This window comes from Cupressus sempervirens, chromosome 9 (assembly GCF_028749045.1).
Source record: "Cupressus sempervirens isolate cs-2001-9-10 chromosome 9, ASM2874904v1, whole genome shotgun sequence".
Taxonomy (NCBI): Eukaryota; Viridiplantae; Streptophyta; class Pinopsida; order Cupressales; family Cupressaceae; genus Cupressus; species Cupressus sempervirens.
Window position 1 is genome coordinate 782,144,220 of NC_143126.1, and position 17,149 is coordinate 782,161,368.

The following is a 17,149-nucleotide window of genomic DNA, read 5'->3' on the forward strand; positions in this document are numbered from 1 at the left end:
GGGCAAAATTGGAATATGTCTTCCTATTCCCAATTCCGATTGAGCTTACCAAACAACGAATATAAAATATATTCTAATTTCGTTTTCCTATTCCACTCATATTCCAACAACCAAACGGGGCCTAACTGTTTGTAAATTGAGATGCCCAATATTTCTTTTTATCTCATGCACTCTACAATGTTTGATTGTTTTTTAGTCCAATTGTGTTTGGCATGCAACCACTCCCTGTTTTGCTTTGGACCAACTTCCGCATTGATTTTGCAAGTTTCTTCAACTAGTTATGTACTTCAACTTATTTTTTCGCATTGCATTATTATTATTTAGCATGTATTGACTTTGTCAAATTATCATTTAGCAGACAATGAGTTCATTTGCATGTGAGAACCTCAAGATTTTGAGTAAGCAGAGAGAGAGGAGGATGTCAACCATTGAGAGCAGTTATGAGAGCTCGTTTACCATGTCATGTTTGACGGAGGTGAGGATAATGCTCCTTAGCAAGGCCACCTTTCACCATTGGGGTCAATAAAATTTGTATTGTTTTATTTTGTTTGGTTATTTCTCTAACATCAACATCCAATGTTAGTTTTTTTTGGATATTTTCAATGCTTCTTATGTTCATTAATTGATGCAAGAGCATCCTAGGTCTAAGAGCAATCTTGCATTACGAAAAAATATTTACTTTATGTTTCTTGAATAAGGGTTGTCTCAGTGCAAAGTTGTTGTTTCTGGAGGGTTACTACTTAGTAAATCGAGCATACAAGCTCAAAATATCTTAATTTCAAAGGTGGAGGTTCATCTTGTATATATCAACCTGTTAGTTGAGGTTCATTACCATATCATGAGTATTCATGAAGTTATTGCAGATTTTTGGTAAGTAATTTTGGTAAAAAACTTCTAGCTCAATTTTGAAGGCCTTAGACGACTCGAATGAGCTTCGAAATGGGGTTGACTATGGTTTGCACTATCCAAGCATTGTAGATTGGAAGTTGAGGATTTCTGGATTGGGGTTATAATAGCAAGTTAAATCAATGATTCATATGTTATGGTCTTCCAAAGTTGTGCTAGCTAGAATTTCCAAAATAAATGTCATAATTGATTTTAGCCGACTCTATATGTAATTTTAGGGTTGGTTGTTCTCAAGGGTTAGGGTTTGATGTCTAGAAAATTCCCATGTGGTGTAAAATTGCCTATATAAGGAAGTCACATAGATTGTCTAGGACAACTCTGGGTGATAGTTCGAAGCTCTATCTTGCAAATTATTGTAACGAAGACGTCCATGTGGGTTTGCATATTGTATTTTAAAATGTTATAATTCCACATTTGCGATGATAATAAGAAGCCCATATTTTGTTCTCATGATTTGTTATTATTTCTTAGTTTCTACTATGTGTTTGTGGTATTAAGAAGGGCACCCTTCATCAAGTGGTATCAGAGTAGGAGTTCCTAAGTGTGTAAATAGATCACTAATTGTGAGGTAGTGTGCACTAGGATCGTGCTTTGGGTTGCATGCGTAGACAAATCACTGATGAGACAGTTTTCCCTAGGACTTCAATGGAAGCATGGAAATGCCTCCATGAAGAGAATGTGGTGGAAGAGTACTTGGTGTTACACCTAAGGGTTCTAAAGCCCTCCAGAGGAAAATAAAAGTATTAGAAGAATAAATGCACAGAGGGATGAATCTTGTCGTAAGAAATGAAAGTGAGGATGAAGGTGAAAGAGAAGAAAATGTTGAAGAAAAGGCGGTTTTGAACCTTGAAACAAAAAGGCTTTTTAGGGTCATTTCCAAGATTGGAAAAAGACTTAAGTTTGAGATTCCCACATTTTCACGAAATCTTAACATAGAGGAATTGATTGATTTGATCATTGAATTAGAGGAATACTTTGAGTATAAATACATTGAAGATTTAGATAGGGTTGAATTTGCAAAGGCCAAACTGAAAGGTCATGCAAAGATCTAGTGGCAGGAGATTCAATTAGAGTGAAAAAGAAGAGGGAAGGGCAAAATCACAAGATGAGACCAAATGATAGCTGAATTGAAGAGACAATTCATTCCTGTTGCTTATGAGCTTGATGTGCTAAAGAAAATGCAAGCGTTGAAACAAGCGAGAATATATGTGTAAGAATTTGGTATAGCTTTGATACTATGTAAGAATTTGCCTTAGAGCAAAATTCACCCAAGATCAAGGAGCACAAGCACAATAGTAGACCAAAAGTATGATCAATATGAGAATGCTCACTATTATGTCGGAAGCATATACAGTAGGAGAGCCTATATATAAAGGCCTCTAAGATGCATCTAGAATGTGTCTAGCATGTACTAGGAGATAAGCATGACAATTAAGCACATATCCTCCACAATAAGAGGATAAGCATGTTGAGGTGTCTAGAATGTTGTAGACACCATGTGCTCAAATAATGTGCTTACTCCTATGTGTAGACACCATGTGCATATTTAGAGTGCTAACTTCTATGTTGTCAACATGACAACCCACAAGAGTACGCATACTCCTAGGTGACTAATAATAAAATATGCATTAACCTAAGTAAACTTAAGTAAGTGTAAATAGTAAATACTTATTTATACCAACACAAATATCCAATTTGCACTGGAAAGCTTCAATATTCACCTATCAAAAATCTCTCTTACTGGCCTAATGGCCAAAAGTTTTCCAAAAAATAATGTAGATCCAATTTTTTTTAGAGATGCAGATGAAAATAATGCAGATCTAAAAATTAAATGTACAGATCTAAAGCAATCATACCAATTTTGCAAATCGGGCCTTTGGGTTACCTGTTTGCAAAAAAAATGTTGCCTTAATTTTGACTATGGCCTAGGGTAGGCAAATTTATAGTCAAAATTCATTGAATTGCCTCTACAGGTGCAATGGTGAGGTCTGCTTTGGCTCTAGATGCTCCCAATAGCTGTGGATACTCCGGATGTGATGCAGGAGCATCTTGCATGGGAAAATTATTGGAAAAAAAAAATTGAAAAAAAAAAAAAATTTGTGGAGGAGAGAGAAAGTGACGAAAATTAGAGGAGAAATTAAAATTAAAAAAAAAAGAGGGGGAAAAGGAGAAAAGAAAGAAAAAAAGGATTTCTATTTTCGAGGTGCATAGGTGGCATAATAGAAAAAAAAAGAAAAAAAGGTTGTCATTCCATTTATCGAGGTGTGAGGGTAGAATTCTAGAAAGTTATGAATATTGTAGAAAGTTGTGGATATTGTAGAAGGTTATGGAAGTTGTAGAAGGTTGTGGAGGAATTCTAGAAGGTTGTGGATAAGTCATGCATGGGGTGGTAAGTGCCTATTTAAGCAAGGCATATGAGCATTTCTAAATCAAGCTCAAGGAGAAGCTTGAGAAGTGGAAGCTCAAGGAGTAGAAGCTCGAGAAGTGGAAGCTCGGGAAGAAGGTGAAAGCTTGGAAAGGTGAAAGTTGTGGAAGGTGAACCTTGGAAAACTTGGAAGGCTTCAAGGTGTGAAAGAGAAGGAGGAAGTGAAGAGTGAGTTTTCCTGAGTCTGTGGACAGAGTGTCGAATGTGAGGCAGTTTATAGCAGGATTGTGGAGTTGTGAGTGTAGACAGAGCGTCGAATGTGAGGTAGTTTACGCTTGGATCTTGGATAAGGTTGGAGAAGAGCTAGTAACTGCGGTTTAGAAACAAGGAGGTTGCTTGGTGGCTTGCGAGCACAAGTTGAGATCTCAGAGGTTTCTACGAGAGTGTGGATCTGGACTAGCTTAGGGTGGTGTGGCCCTTTATCAAGTGGTATCAGAGAGCGTACCTTCATCAGTGGTATCAGAGTGGTACTTCATCAGGATGTGAATCGAGGTGTCCTCAGAGAGGTGAAGCAAGAATGGCCTCTAATGGCTATGAAATGACGCTCATATGGCTTTGATACTATGTAAGAATTTGGTATAGCTTTGATACCATGTAAGAATTTTCCTTCACCCAAGATCAAGGAACTCAAGCATAAGCACAAAATGGACCAACAAAGTATGATCAGAATAAAAATGTATGATTCCATATGCAATGGTGAGGTCTGCTTTGGCTCTAGACACTCCCAATTTCTGTAGATTCTCTGGATTTGGGGCGAGCTGCTAAAGAAACAATAGTCTCGAACGACTATGTGAAGAGAATCTCCCTGAGCTCTCATACCATGTAAGAATTTGGTATAGCTCTGATACCATATAAGAATTTTTCTTAAAGAAAAATTCACCCAAGATCAAGGAGCACAAGCACAAGCACAATAGTAGACCAAGAGTATGATCAATATGAGAATGCTCACTATTATGTTGGAAGCATATACATATACACTAGGAGAGCCTATATATAAAGGCCTCTAAGACGCATCTAGAATGTGTCTAAAATGTACTACGAGATAAGCATGACAACTAACCACATATCCTTCACAATAAGGGGATAAGCATGATGAGGTGTCTAGAATGTTGTAGACACCATGTGCTCAAATAATGTGCTTACTCCTATGTGTAGACACCATGTGCATATTTAGAGTGCTAACTTATGTGTTGTCAACATGACAACCCACAAGAGTACACATACTCTTAGGTGACTAATAATAAAATATGCATTAACCTAAGTAAACTTAAGTAAGTGTAAATGGTAAATACTTATTTATACCAACACAAATATCTGATGTGCACCAGCAAGCTTCAATCTTCACCTGTAAAAAATCTCTCCTACTAGCTTAATGGCTAAAAGTTTTGCAAAAAATAATGCAAATCTGAAAAAATGTAGAGATGCAAATGGATAAAATGCAGATCTGAAAATTAAATGTACAAATCTAAAACAATCATACCAATTTTGCAAATTGGGCCTTTGGGTTACCTGTTTACAAAAAAAATGTTGTCTTAGTTTTAACTATGGCCTAGGGTAGGCGAATTGACTCTACAAACACAATGGTGAGGTTCGCTTTGGCTCTAGACGCTCCCAATAGCTATAGATATTTCAGATCTGAATTGAGGTGTCTTTAGAGAGGTAAAGCAAGAATGGTCTCTAATGGCTATGGAATGACATTCATATGGCTCTGATACCATGTAAGAATTTAGTATAGCTCTAATACTATGTAAGAATTTTTCTTCACCCAAGATCAAGGAACTCAAGCATAAGCACAAAATGGATGAACAAAGTATGGTCAGAATAAAAATGTATGATTCTGGATGCAATGGTGAGGTCTGCTTTGGCTTTAGATGCTTCCAATTTTTATAGATTCTTCGGATTTGGGTTGAGGTGCTAAAGAAACAATAGTCTCGAATAGCTATGTGAAGAGAATCTCCCCGAGCTCTGATACCATGTAAAAATTTGGTACTATTCTAATACCATGTAAGAATTTGTCTTAGAAAAAAATTCACCCAAGATCAAGGAGCACAAGCACAAGCACAATAGTAGACCAAGAGTATGATCAATATGAGAATGCTCACTATTATGTCGAAAGCATGTACATAAACACTAGGAGAGCCTGTATATAAATGCCTCTAAAATGCATCTAGAATGTGTCTAGAATGTACTAGGAGATAAGCATGACAACTAAGCACATATCCTCCACAATAAGAGGATAAGCATGATGAGGTGTCTAGAATGTTATAGACACCATGTGCTCAAATAAAGTGCTTACTCCTATGTGACTAATAAATAAATAATAAAATATGCATTAACCTAAGTAAAAATAAGTAAGTGTAAATAGTAAATACTTATTTACACCAACAATATGTTTAGGAGTATTGTTGGAAATATAGGATAGGCTAGGTCATTGAGAGGTGAGGGGTGAATCAAGAACCAATAAAACTTATTCTTATTTCACCAATTAATCCTTGATCTAATTGCATGCATGAAAAACCAAAAGCATTAAAACATTATAACACTTAGACAAAAGATATAGTGACCCAAAAACCTTTCAAATAGAAAGTAAAACTAGGGTAGGGATGATACCCAAAAGCTTTAGTACTGTAGTATAAAGTTGGCCAGTTAAGGCTTACAATTGATTAGTTTTGATGATCTGTCTTGTTAGCAGTAATAAGGACTACTAGGTCCACCTTGTTAAAGGATTTACAAAATATACAATGAAGTATGCACTTGGTAAAAGATTTGCAAAATACTGTTGAGTCTACCTTGTGAAAGGATTTAACTATTCCATCTATTAGGATGAACTAGTGGCTTATCTCTGATCTGTAACTCTGATTTGCTGGTTGAGATTTCTTTGAAATGTAATTATCACCTTGATGTGATAGATAAATCTTTGCTTCTTTTTATATTGCTTGTAGCCTTCTCAATTCACACTTCTGCTCTTAGTATATCTCACATATGTTATTCCTATATCTATTGGATGTGGTACAATACATTTCATATACATACCAATCCAAATTATAACGTATCAAAGTCGGCTATAATACAAGTTTCACCAAAATACACAAAGTTGACTCAATTGCTGGCCTTAAGTTCTGAAGACAAAGTCGGTGAGGTTCTAATACTCGACAACCATTGTTCACACTTGGCATCGCCATGCACTTGGTAGACATAGAAGCTTGGTTCATATTGATCACTTCCAAGTAGTTTGAACTCAGTCAGCACTGATGACTTGGTGAATACTGTGAAACTCAACATATAAACTAAATCACTTTGTTGATACTACATGGCTCGGTCAACACTAACACTCTAGATCAGTATGAATTGAATCACTTGGTTAACACTTCCTGGCTTGGTCAACATTGGATTTATATCACTGATACTGCGAACTTGGTAAACACTAGAGACCACGATTGACACTGTGCAACTCGATTAATACTATGAAGCTCGGTTTGCATTGTTACTTATCAACTTAGTAGATAGTGCTAGGTGTGAACTCAATATTGATTCTGAAACTCAATAGGAAATGTAGAACTTAGTCGAACCACAATTACTTAGTTAACACTATAAACTACAAGATAATCTCGGTAGCTACTAACCATTTCACTAAGTGTGAGTCACTAATAAACAAACTTGACCATAATGTCAACAATCTCCCCCTTTGGCATTAGTGATAATAAACACTTATCAATCAAAACCGAGTTCTCAAAGTTTCAAGTTCAAAAACATTTTTAGTCTCCATCCTGTGTTTTCAACTCGGTAACATACACTATTTTTTGTGATTTTTCAAAAAATACTTTTGTAAGAGATGTTTTCTGATTGATTATACATGTATTTGTATATTATTATGCTACTCCCCCATACGTATATCACATATTATACTTTACTCACTATATACATTACTCATATCTTATTTTCTCCCCTTATCACATCTTCTCCTCCTTTATATATTATCTTATCTTCTCCCCCTTTTGACATAATTGCCAAAGGTTGATGCTACATGGTGATGCCAAATGTGACAAGAAGTCAAAATGTATCTTCAAAATCAATTCCACAATTTCCTATAACAACTTGCTTGCATGAAGTGCAATATGTACTTTTGTTGATAACTCAATCATGTGATCAGCTATGGAGAAGTTATTATCATGGATGAGAGTTTTGGCATGTGCAATGTGTTTCTACAATGCATCCATGTTCGAGAGAATCATGCATTGGATGTCTACAAGTGTGGCCCTAATCCTAGCTTCTTCCCTTAAAAATTTTGCTTGCATATTAGATAGAAATCTAATCTTTGAGTAGTGAGTAGAACTGTAGCTCGGGTCAAGTGACAACTAGTGTGCACTTGCCTTCAAGTCTTCATTTATCTTAGATAGTTTATCTTTGATTTCTTGAGTGAAGATAGATGTATCACATAACTTGTTGAATAATGAAGTTACATTATTTGCAAAGGTTTCCAATGAGTTGAGAATAGTAGATAATTCTACTTGATTTATTACAATTTTCTGTGCAACTTGTTCCAATACATTGTTCTCAAAAAATTTCTTTGCTCTTTCTAACAACTTTTCCTGTCCATTTAGTTCTTCATTGAATTTTGTGACAACTTCTACTAACTGAACCAAAATAGGTTGAGGTACTATCAACCTCAATACTTAGTGCATCTACAAGTCTGTTCTTCACATCTTCAAGCACTTGGTTTTCTCTTCTCTAAGCTTCTGCTACTTAGCCTTCTTTTGCAATAGTTCACCCACTATGCTCATTTGATCAGGATTCAGAGTAGAGATATTCCAATTTGGGATAACTATATCCTCATCAAGATCAATATCTTCTTTTTTACCTTTGCCTTTGCTTGAAACTTTAGTACTTTGTTGAGGCTTTCTCTCAATTGTCTTTGTACTTACTATTTGCATACTTGGAATTGTAACAATAGTAGAAATACAAGGGCTAGCAACAAAAGTAGATATTGCACTAATAGAAGAAATACCTTGTTTTTATGTAGCCAAATTTGATGATGGAGGAAGTATTAGCTACTCAGTAGATGAAGTGTTGATCACTTCAATCAATATGGTACTCAACTAAATAGGTGTAGAGATTGGTTGGGTGCATTGTGTTGCAGTGGTTGCCACAACCAACTCGACAGAAGCTTTCTCTGAGCTTGATGGCATTAAAGATTTACAAAAAGAGTAAGGAAATGAGGCCATAACTACTACTGCAATCTTCTTTAGGTCAGTTTCCTCAATACTATAAATCTTAGGGGGATTCTCCTCATTAGCTTCTTATTCTTGCTCCTCATCATCCAGATTTGCATTAATTGTTTCTACATCTTCTTAATCATTGTTGTCATTTTCTTCCTTGTCATCTTCATCATCTATGTCACTAACATGAACAACAAAATCATCTTTTGATGAAGTTTGTAGATATTCTTCCATGCAGTTGTAACTAACTTCACTACTTGTCATCTTCATCATCTATGTCACTAACATGAACAACAAAATCACTCTTTTGATGAGGTTTGTAGATATTCTTCCATGTAGTTGTAGCTGACTTCACTATGAATTCTATGTCTTTTAGAAGAATCATGCATGTGTTCATTTTGAGAGTGAACCTTTGTTCATTCTTCTTCATGGAATCTCTCACCTCTTTGTCACTAAGACTCGACATGAGCTTCCTAAGAGTTTGTTCAAATATATCTTTTGTAGTTTTCTTAGCATTTTCCCAACTTGGCTTTATTGCTTGCATAAACTCATTAGGAATTTTCTATTCAAGTTCATTAGCAGAGTATTTCCATCTTCCTAGTTTATTCATAACAACATCCTCAATTTTCCTTCTCATTTGCATTCCTTGAATCATATTTCAGAAATCTAAAGCATGTCATACTAGTTCCCTCTTCTAGTTTCTTCAACTTTTCTTGAAGTGTAGGAGGAGACTTTTTGAAGATAATTTCCTTAGTATCTTCTTCACCTAACTTCAACTTCCTTTTAGTCTTAACTGACCTTCTTGTAAACATAGTTGGGGGATGATTTGGTAGGTTGGTTATGATAACCTTACCTTTCTTTTGTATAGGATCTTCTTCCTCAGACTTTGTTTCTTCTTTTTCATCCTTTATATCATCTTCTTCCATATCACCTCCTTTTCCTTCTATCAATAGGAGAGTAGAACTTGCTTGCCTTAGTTTTGCTATCCTCTTCTTTCCTTTACTAACTACTTGAGGAAGCTTAATTTCAAGTTCTATTCTATCTTTGGCTTCATCAAAAGTACAAAAATATGTGGCCTTGGGATCCACAGGTTCATTCAATAGTGCTTCAATGATAACCTTGGTGTCATCAATGTTACCCTCATAGCTTAAAGTCTTAACCCACACCTCTCTAGGTTTGATTGCCTAAATGTACACTTTGTCATAGTCTACCATGAAACAAACGTCATCCTTGTAATCTTCTACAAGTTTCATTAGAATTCTATAGCTGCCAATCCTAAGTTGTGCATGTTGATGAAGATGTCAAATTGTCACACTCTAAAGATGTTGAAAGAGGAGAAGTCCTAGTTAAAAAAAGAACCCTGTTGAGTGGTGAGAATGAACCTAATTAAAGGATGAGCCTATTTTGCACAAGGCACAAATGTAAAGATACGTGTTGTGATGTAAAAATGATGGTGGTAGTATTGACAATACATTGTTAGAAAAGTTGGTCATGAAATTAAAGCCTAAGAGGCAGAGACATCAACATCCTTATCATATTGCCTAGGTATAGGATGACCACAAGGTCATGGCCAATGAGTTGTGCCTAGTATAGTTTAAGATTGGAGTCTACCAGAATGAAGTACTTTATGATATCATACCTATGTTGTTGGGTAGGTTGTGGTAGTTTGACAGGCATGTTGTACATGATAGGCATGCAAATACTTTCCAAAATGTAACACCTATGCTTGTTATTGCCAATGGCATACCAAGATTAGACAAAAAATTCAACAAAACAAACAAGGTTAACACCTATGAGAGGACCTTCAACAAGAAACTAAGATAATAACAAAGGGAATGCAAAACTCACTACTCCAAGTAGCTCCAAGTTGAAGAGGAATTGTCTAAGTGATGGATACGTATGCTTAAATGATGTTCAAGCTTCAATAGATGAGAGATTCATTAGTGTAAGTGTGGATGGATTTTTACATTATAAGAGTGGTTTGGTAGTTTTTAGGCTCTCAAAATAGCATTATAACTTTAGTATAAAAGTGGATATGAATTATGAAGGAGAGGGTTTCATTTATAGACCAAAGGAGGTGAGGATGGAGGATCAATATGAAAAGATGAAGGATAGCTAGGATGCAAGGAGATGGAAGCACATGGATTTTGTTTTCTCAAATACATAGCCTTGCGACAAGTCTCACAAGGAAAGAGGATGTGAGAGGATGGAAAAAATGGAGGGAAAGTAGGGGATAAAGGAGTTATGAGGGGATGGTGTGTGTAAGTGGGATGTAAGAGCATGTAAGGGATGTGTAAGAAGCCATTAATTCTCCATAAGAGAATTTAATACATGTTGGAAGGGGTTAGAGGGGTTTGACTTTGGTTTGGCTTAGGAATTTTTAATCTAGGATTAAAGTTGTGCACATGATTAGGGTGAGGATTAGGTTTGGATTAAAGGGGGGATTAGGATGCAAGTGTCTTTTTAGAGGGATGCAAGTAGGTTAGGTACTCAAGTAGGTTTAATTAGTTGAATAAGCAAGGTTAGTATGGGTGAATGGGTTGGATTTAGCTAATGATATGGATGTCGAAATATGGTTGAAGAGATCATTGTTGAAGATATTGAAGAAGGGAGATTATTAAATGTTTTCAATCATTGTTTTGTCACTGATGTCAAACCTACTATTTGGTGGAATATCAATTTCTTATAAGATCCAAGTACTATTACTTAGTTGATTAATGAGGAGGAGTTAATCAATAAGATGTAACAAAAGCACCTAAGGGAAAGGTTGAGTTATGATGTTGTAATGGAGTACAAAGATCAGTTAAGACATTTGTAAAATGATGTATTGATAATATACTTGAAGATACAGAGGTTGGTCACACTTAGAAACATTAGAAGAATAAGTTATACCAAGGCTATTTGCAAAGCTTGACTAAATTCATTAGTGGGTTCCGAGCAAGTTAGTTCATGCTGAATAGATTTTTTAGTTAGTGTCGAGAAAATGCAAAATCTAGTGCTTACCGAGTAAAATTTTTTAGGTACCAAGAAAATCGTTGGTGCCGAGCAAAGTTCAGGTGTTGAGAAAGGAAAATGTAATAGGTGCTAAGTACCAGTAAAATTTAGTTGATGCCGAGTGAATCCATAGTAGGTGCTGAGTAATATAGTATGTGTCGAGCATCATTAATTCAATAATGTCGATGTACTGCATTGTTTGAATAGTCAAAGATTTGCTAGATCTAAGACAATAAGGTTGTTACCTTAAATTTTGTGAACCAGGTGGAAGATAAGGATGGTGAGTTGGTGGCACATAATTTTAGGGTCAATGTAGGTGGATTCCACATGATGTTTCTAGAAGAAACAAAATGGAGGGAAAAGATACATTGTATCTTCTCTAATCAATTCAAACCCAAGAATGAGTGAGAAGAATAAAGCGGGAAATACATTCTAAACTTCTACTTAAAGAAGTTCCAAGTCAAGAATCAAAGTGTGTGGTTAGAAAGTGGTTGGTCGGAGTATGAAGTGTCAAGAAGAAGGCATAGAGAAGGAAGAACAGAGCACAGAGACTCTGCTTTGATAAGTGATCACAGAGAAGAGATTGCATTGGCACAACAAGCAAGAAGACTTAAGGAGATAGAGCTTGAAAGGAGGACAAGTTGTCAGAGTTGCAGAGATAGAAAGCTAGGCAAAGTTGAGAGCTGAATTGTGATCTGAATTTTTCAAGTTAAGTTGTGAATTGTATTAGGTCAAAAGCCCTTAATTATTACTCTCTTGCAATTGTATCAGTTGAGGAAAAATCCTATGGACTTAGGTTGGCATAATAGCCATTGAGAAATCCTTTAACAAGGTGAAATTCCAAGTTGAATGTTCTAAAGTCCTTTAACTAGGCACACTCCTAATAGGGTGTTTGAAATCCCTTAATTGGGTCACATCTAACAGTGTGTTGTAGCCTTTAATAGGGTAGGGCATCACTTCAGAAGGGTGAGAAACAAGGTAGCATGTTACTGGTGGTTTTTCCCAAATTGGGTTTCCATGTAAATCACTGTGTTATGTGTTGATTTCATGAGTTTGATTTCTACATGTTGATTTATTAGTAACCTGCTAGAAAAAATATTTAGCATGGATGCATGGTTAGTTTAACTGAGCTCACTATACTTAGTGAAAAAGTTTGAATAGGCACTTTTGGACCTTTAATAACTTATTCAACCCCACTCTCAGTTAGTCTAAAGCATTTCTAACAATGGATTAAGGAGTAGTCAGGGGTTAAGGATTGATTTATTAAATGATTTCTTTAATAAAAGGGGATGTAGAATTAAATAAAATAGGCATGGTGTATTTATTTAATTTATTAGGAGAATAGAGATTTAACTAATAATTTAAACTTTTGAGTGTCATTTAATTTTGTCAATTGGACTATAGTTAATTAAATCAATTAATTAACTAGGGGAGGACATTGAATTGATTAAATATTAAATACTTAATTAGTGATCCCTTAGGAGATGACTAAATAGGATTACTTAAATGATGTAATCATATTTAGGTGTCTACATTTCACCCCTATTTGACATAGTGTTGGGACAATATTATTTCAAAAAAGTTTAAAGATATATGACACAAAGAGGATTTTTAAAGAAACAAAATTGCCTTAGTCTCAAGTAGAAAGAGGAGAGATTGGACTGTGTGATGCTCCCTCAAGAAGGTAGTGGGGAGAGAGTACGAGGCCCAACAAATTCTTGAAAAGTACAAGAATCTGGAGTGAGTAGGAGGATGCAACTTCGTTAAGAGAGGGTGAACTAGGACTCAAACTCTCACTATTGGAGAATCAGAGAAATGTGAACCACGTGCACAAGAATAACCATGGGTTAAGGACTCAAGTGTGGGATGGGGAGATTGGTTGTTTAAAAGGAACCCAGGGGGAGTGATGATGGTGGGATGAAGGGGGTGTGGAAACTTTGGATAATTTTAGGATAGATAGAGCTATTAGATCATGATTGTAGGACTGATTGAATTTGATGCTTGGATAGGATTTTTGATTGGATATTATAGGATTTTGCAAAAGTGGTTGGTTTTTTGGTGGAGTGGAGGGAGATGGAATCTATTGAAGCTTGAGCAGGGGGTAATCCGAAGGAGAGCACCACCATGTAGTTGAGCACTGAGTTTGATATAGGAATGTTGGAAACATGCCAAGGTCACGAAGAACATCAAGGTCTTTTCACCAATATTACATAGGACTAACTTAAAACAAACACGCAAAGATTTCCTCAACATCACTTGTGAGTCATGTGGGAATCAGAGAGGAAATGACACTAGATAACCCATAGGAAAATGGTAATTCCCAAGTGCACCATGTAACCACAAGTGGCCATATGTTTGGAATATGCAAGGGTCACATCCAATTGACTCAAAAGCATAAAAGAAAAAGAAAAGGCCCTGATCAAGACCTTGCTCTTGAATTGCCCCATTCACAACACACCATGATATAAAGGATTGTGGAAAATTTGAGGAGGGAACAATTGAATCACTTGGAAAAGATACTTTATAAACCAAACCTAAAATCTTGAAAAGAAAATAAATCAAAAGAAAATGCAATTCCAAAAAAGGAAACCTTTTGCCAAATAGATTGGTAGGAATGGATACAAACAGACCAAGGTTAGACAAGAGGAAGGATGCATCTTACAAGGACCTATTAGTGGTATCTGGGACTATGATGACATGTGATGGGCAATCATAGCTCTTAGGATAACACTTTGATAACAAGGGATCCTACTTAAGGAATTGCTAAAATACCTAACCAAGAGAATTCCAATGTGGAACAAGGCATGGACTAACACATAAAATTGGGATATATACAATGGTGCTAAGCTAAGGATTGACTCTGGAGGATATACAACTGACTGGCCACGGTATTTACAAGGATCGCTATAAAAAAGCTCAATATGATAGGATAGCACAATGGATCTGCTATAGTACAATGGAAAAAAGCTTAGGATGAAGAGATAATGGGTGAAATGCTTAAGATAGAGTAATAGTGGATAAAAAGATTGGGATGAGGTGATAGTGGATGAAAAGCTTAGGATGAGGTGATAGCATGTGAAAATATCATGATGAGAAAATAGTGGAGGAGATATAGTATAGGGCTATGATACATAGATATGATACATGGATATGATACATGGGTATGGTACAAGGATATGATACATGTGATGAGTGAGTATGATACAATGTGAAACTGCCAAGATATAATACACTACGATGATTCAAATTCCAAGCTCAGGAATTGGGATAGTGATATGTACATTGTTGCAATGTGATGGTGGAACATCTTGGGAAGATGGGGAGATGGATGAGTGGATCGGTAAGAGAGGGTGGAAGAGTTTGGATCACTGATAGATAATGAGAAGGCCAGTACACATGACACCTATTGCTAGGTTTTCACCAAGTTACCTATCAAAGGTGCTTTGAATTGCAAAGTTTTCACTATTGGATGCTTATTTTTCTTTTTCTTTTTTGGATATTTTTATTTTTTTGGGTAAAATTTTAAGACTTTTCAAAAAAAATTCTTATTTGTTCACAAGTAACAAGATACATTGAGCAACTCAGGCTTAGAACTTCTTGGTGTGAATGATGTTGGTGGGATCATTCAAAGTTTCACCTTCTAGTATTGATTGTTGATATGCTCCTAAACCAAGAGATGATGTGACAACATATGGACCAAGCCATGTGGGCTCAAACTTGCCCTTCTTCTCTTGATCTTCTTGAACTTTCATGTTTTCTTTGAGGACCATGTCACCCACTTGAAATTTTTGTGGGTGAACCCCTTTTTTGAAGTTGTGCTTGAGTCAATTTTGATAGACTATGAGGTGGTCATGGGAATGTTGCCTTCTTTCATCTAGTAGATCCAACTATGTGAGGCTGGTGACTTTGTAGTCCTCATATGATATTTGTCCTTGCAAAGATATGCACAAGTATGGGAGTTCAACCTCACTAGGTAGGACTATTTTGGCACCATAAAAAAAGGAGTATGGAGTTGTGCTTGTGGATGTATGATATGAGGTGAGGTAAGCCCATAAGGTCGAGTTGATTTGCAGATGTCAATCATGATTGAAATCATTGAAAAATTTCTTAAGGATTCATAGAAGAGTTTTATTAGTTGCCTCAACCTAACCATTATCTAAGGAGAGTATGGACTAGAGAAATGGTGATGAACATGGAGGGAGGTGCACAACTCTTCCATATTGAGGTTTTCAAACTTACCTCCATGGTCTATAAAAATGGTAGCAAGGATACTAAAATGACATATAATATGATAAAGGATGAATTAGGAAACTTGAAATCTTGTAGCGATGACAAGTGGGATTGCTTCAACCCACTTGGTGAAAAGTCTGTAGCTGTGACGATCCATTTGTGGTCTTATAAAGATAGGGGTGTAATGACACTGACAAGGTCAAACCCCCAACATGCAAATGGCCATGGTGGTGCAATAGGTTGGAGATATTGAGTTGGAGCTCTTATCAAATTTTGATTTTGCTAGTACGGTAGACACCTTTTGAAAATTCACAAGTGTCATGTTAAATAGTAGGCCAATAGTACCCTGCTCTCAAGATTTGTTTTTCTAGGACCATATAATTCTTGTGAGCACTGCAAAGTCTAGAATGTGTCTCTTTTGATGCCATGGTAGTCTCACTTTGGTCTTAACAACTAGAGAGAGTCTCATGATAACCTCAATGATATAGGGTGTTTTCTACGATGGTGTAGCGGGATGCTCTGTGAATGAGGTTCTGGCATTGGTTTCATGTGAAGTAAGGGCATATGATACCATTTTTAATGTAAGCATGAATTGTGTGGTACCACGGGGATTGGGGACCAACCAAGATGCATACTCGTGTTGATTCATCATTCTCATATGCGGGTTCGTGTAGCTGCTCAACTAAGAACACATACTATGTAACTTTCCAAGGAATTTCCAAGAGTAAACTAATGGTGGCCATTGCATCTAAAACCTTATTTTTCAACCTTGGTACCTGTGTGAACTGGGTCTTGGTGAAGTATTTATTTAATTGATAAACCAATTCTTTGTAGGTTAGCAACTTGTCATCCTTTGTTTGGTATTCATCAAGGACTTGTAGCTCTATTATGTTCCCATTCAACTATTATCTTTATCCCTACAATTAGAGCTTCATATACTGAGATATTATTGGTGCATTAGAATTGTAGTCTGAATGCTTTGGTAATGTAGTCACCTTGAGGGCTAACCAACAATACTCCAGCTCCTAATCCATGGGATGTGTAAGATCCATCAAAATATAGCTTCCACAATGGTTGTTCTTCTATCATGGAGAAATTTTCATTTGCAAACTCGATAACAAGAGGATAAGCATCAACTAATGGTGCATCAACCAAGTGACCAATTATGGCATGTCCCTTGATTGTCTTTCTATCAGCATATTGGATTTCAAATTCACTAAGGAGCATGACCCATTTGGCTAGATGGCCTGTAAGCATTATTGTTCTTGGAAGCATGTATTTTAAAGGATCAATCTTTGATATGAGCTTGACTATATGATTGGGTATGTAGTGGTGAATTTTTTGAGTGGCAAAAACCACTACTAAACATGCTTTTTCC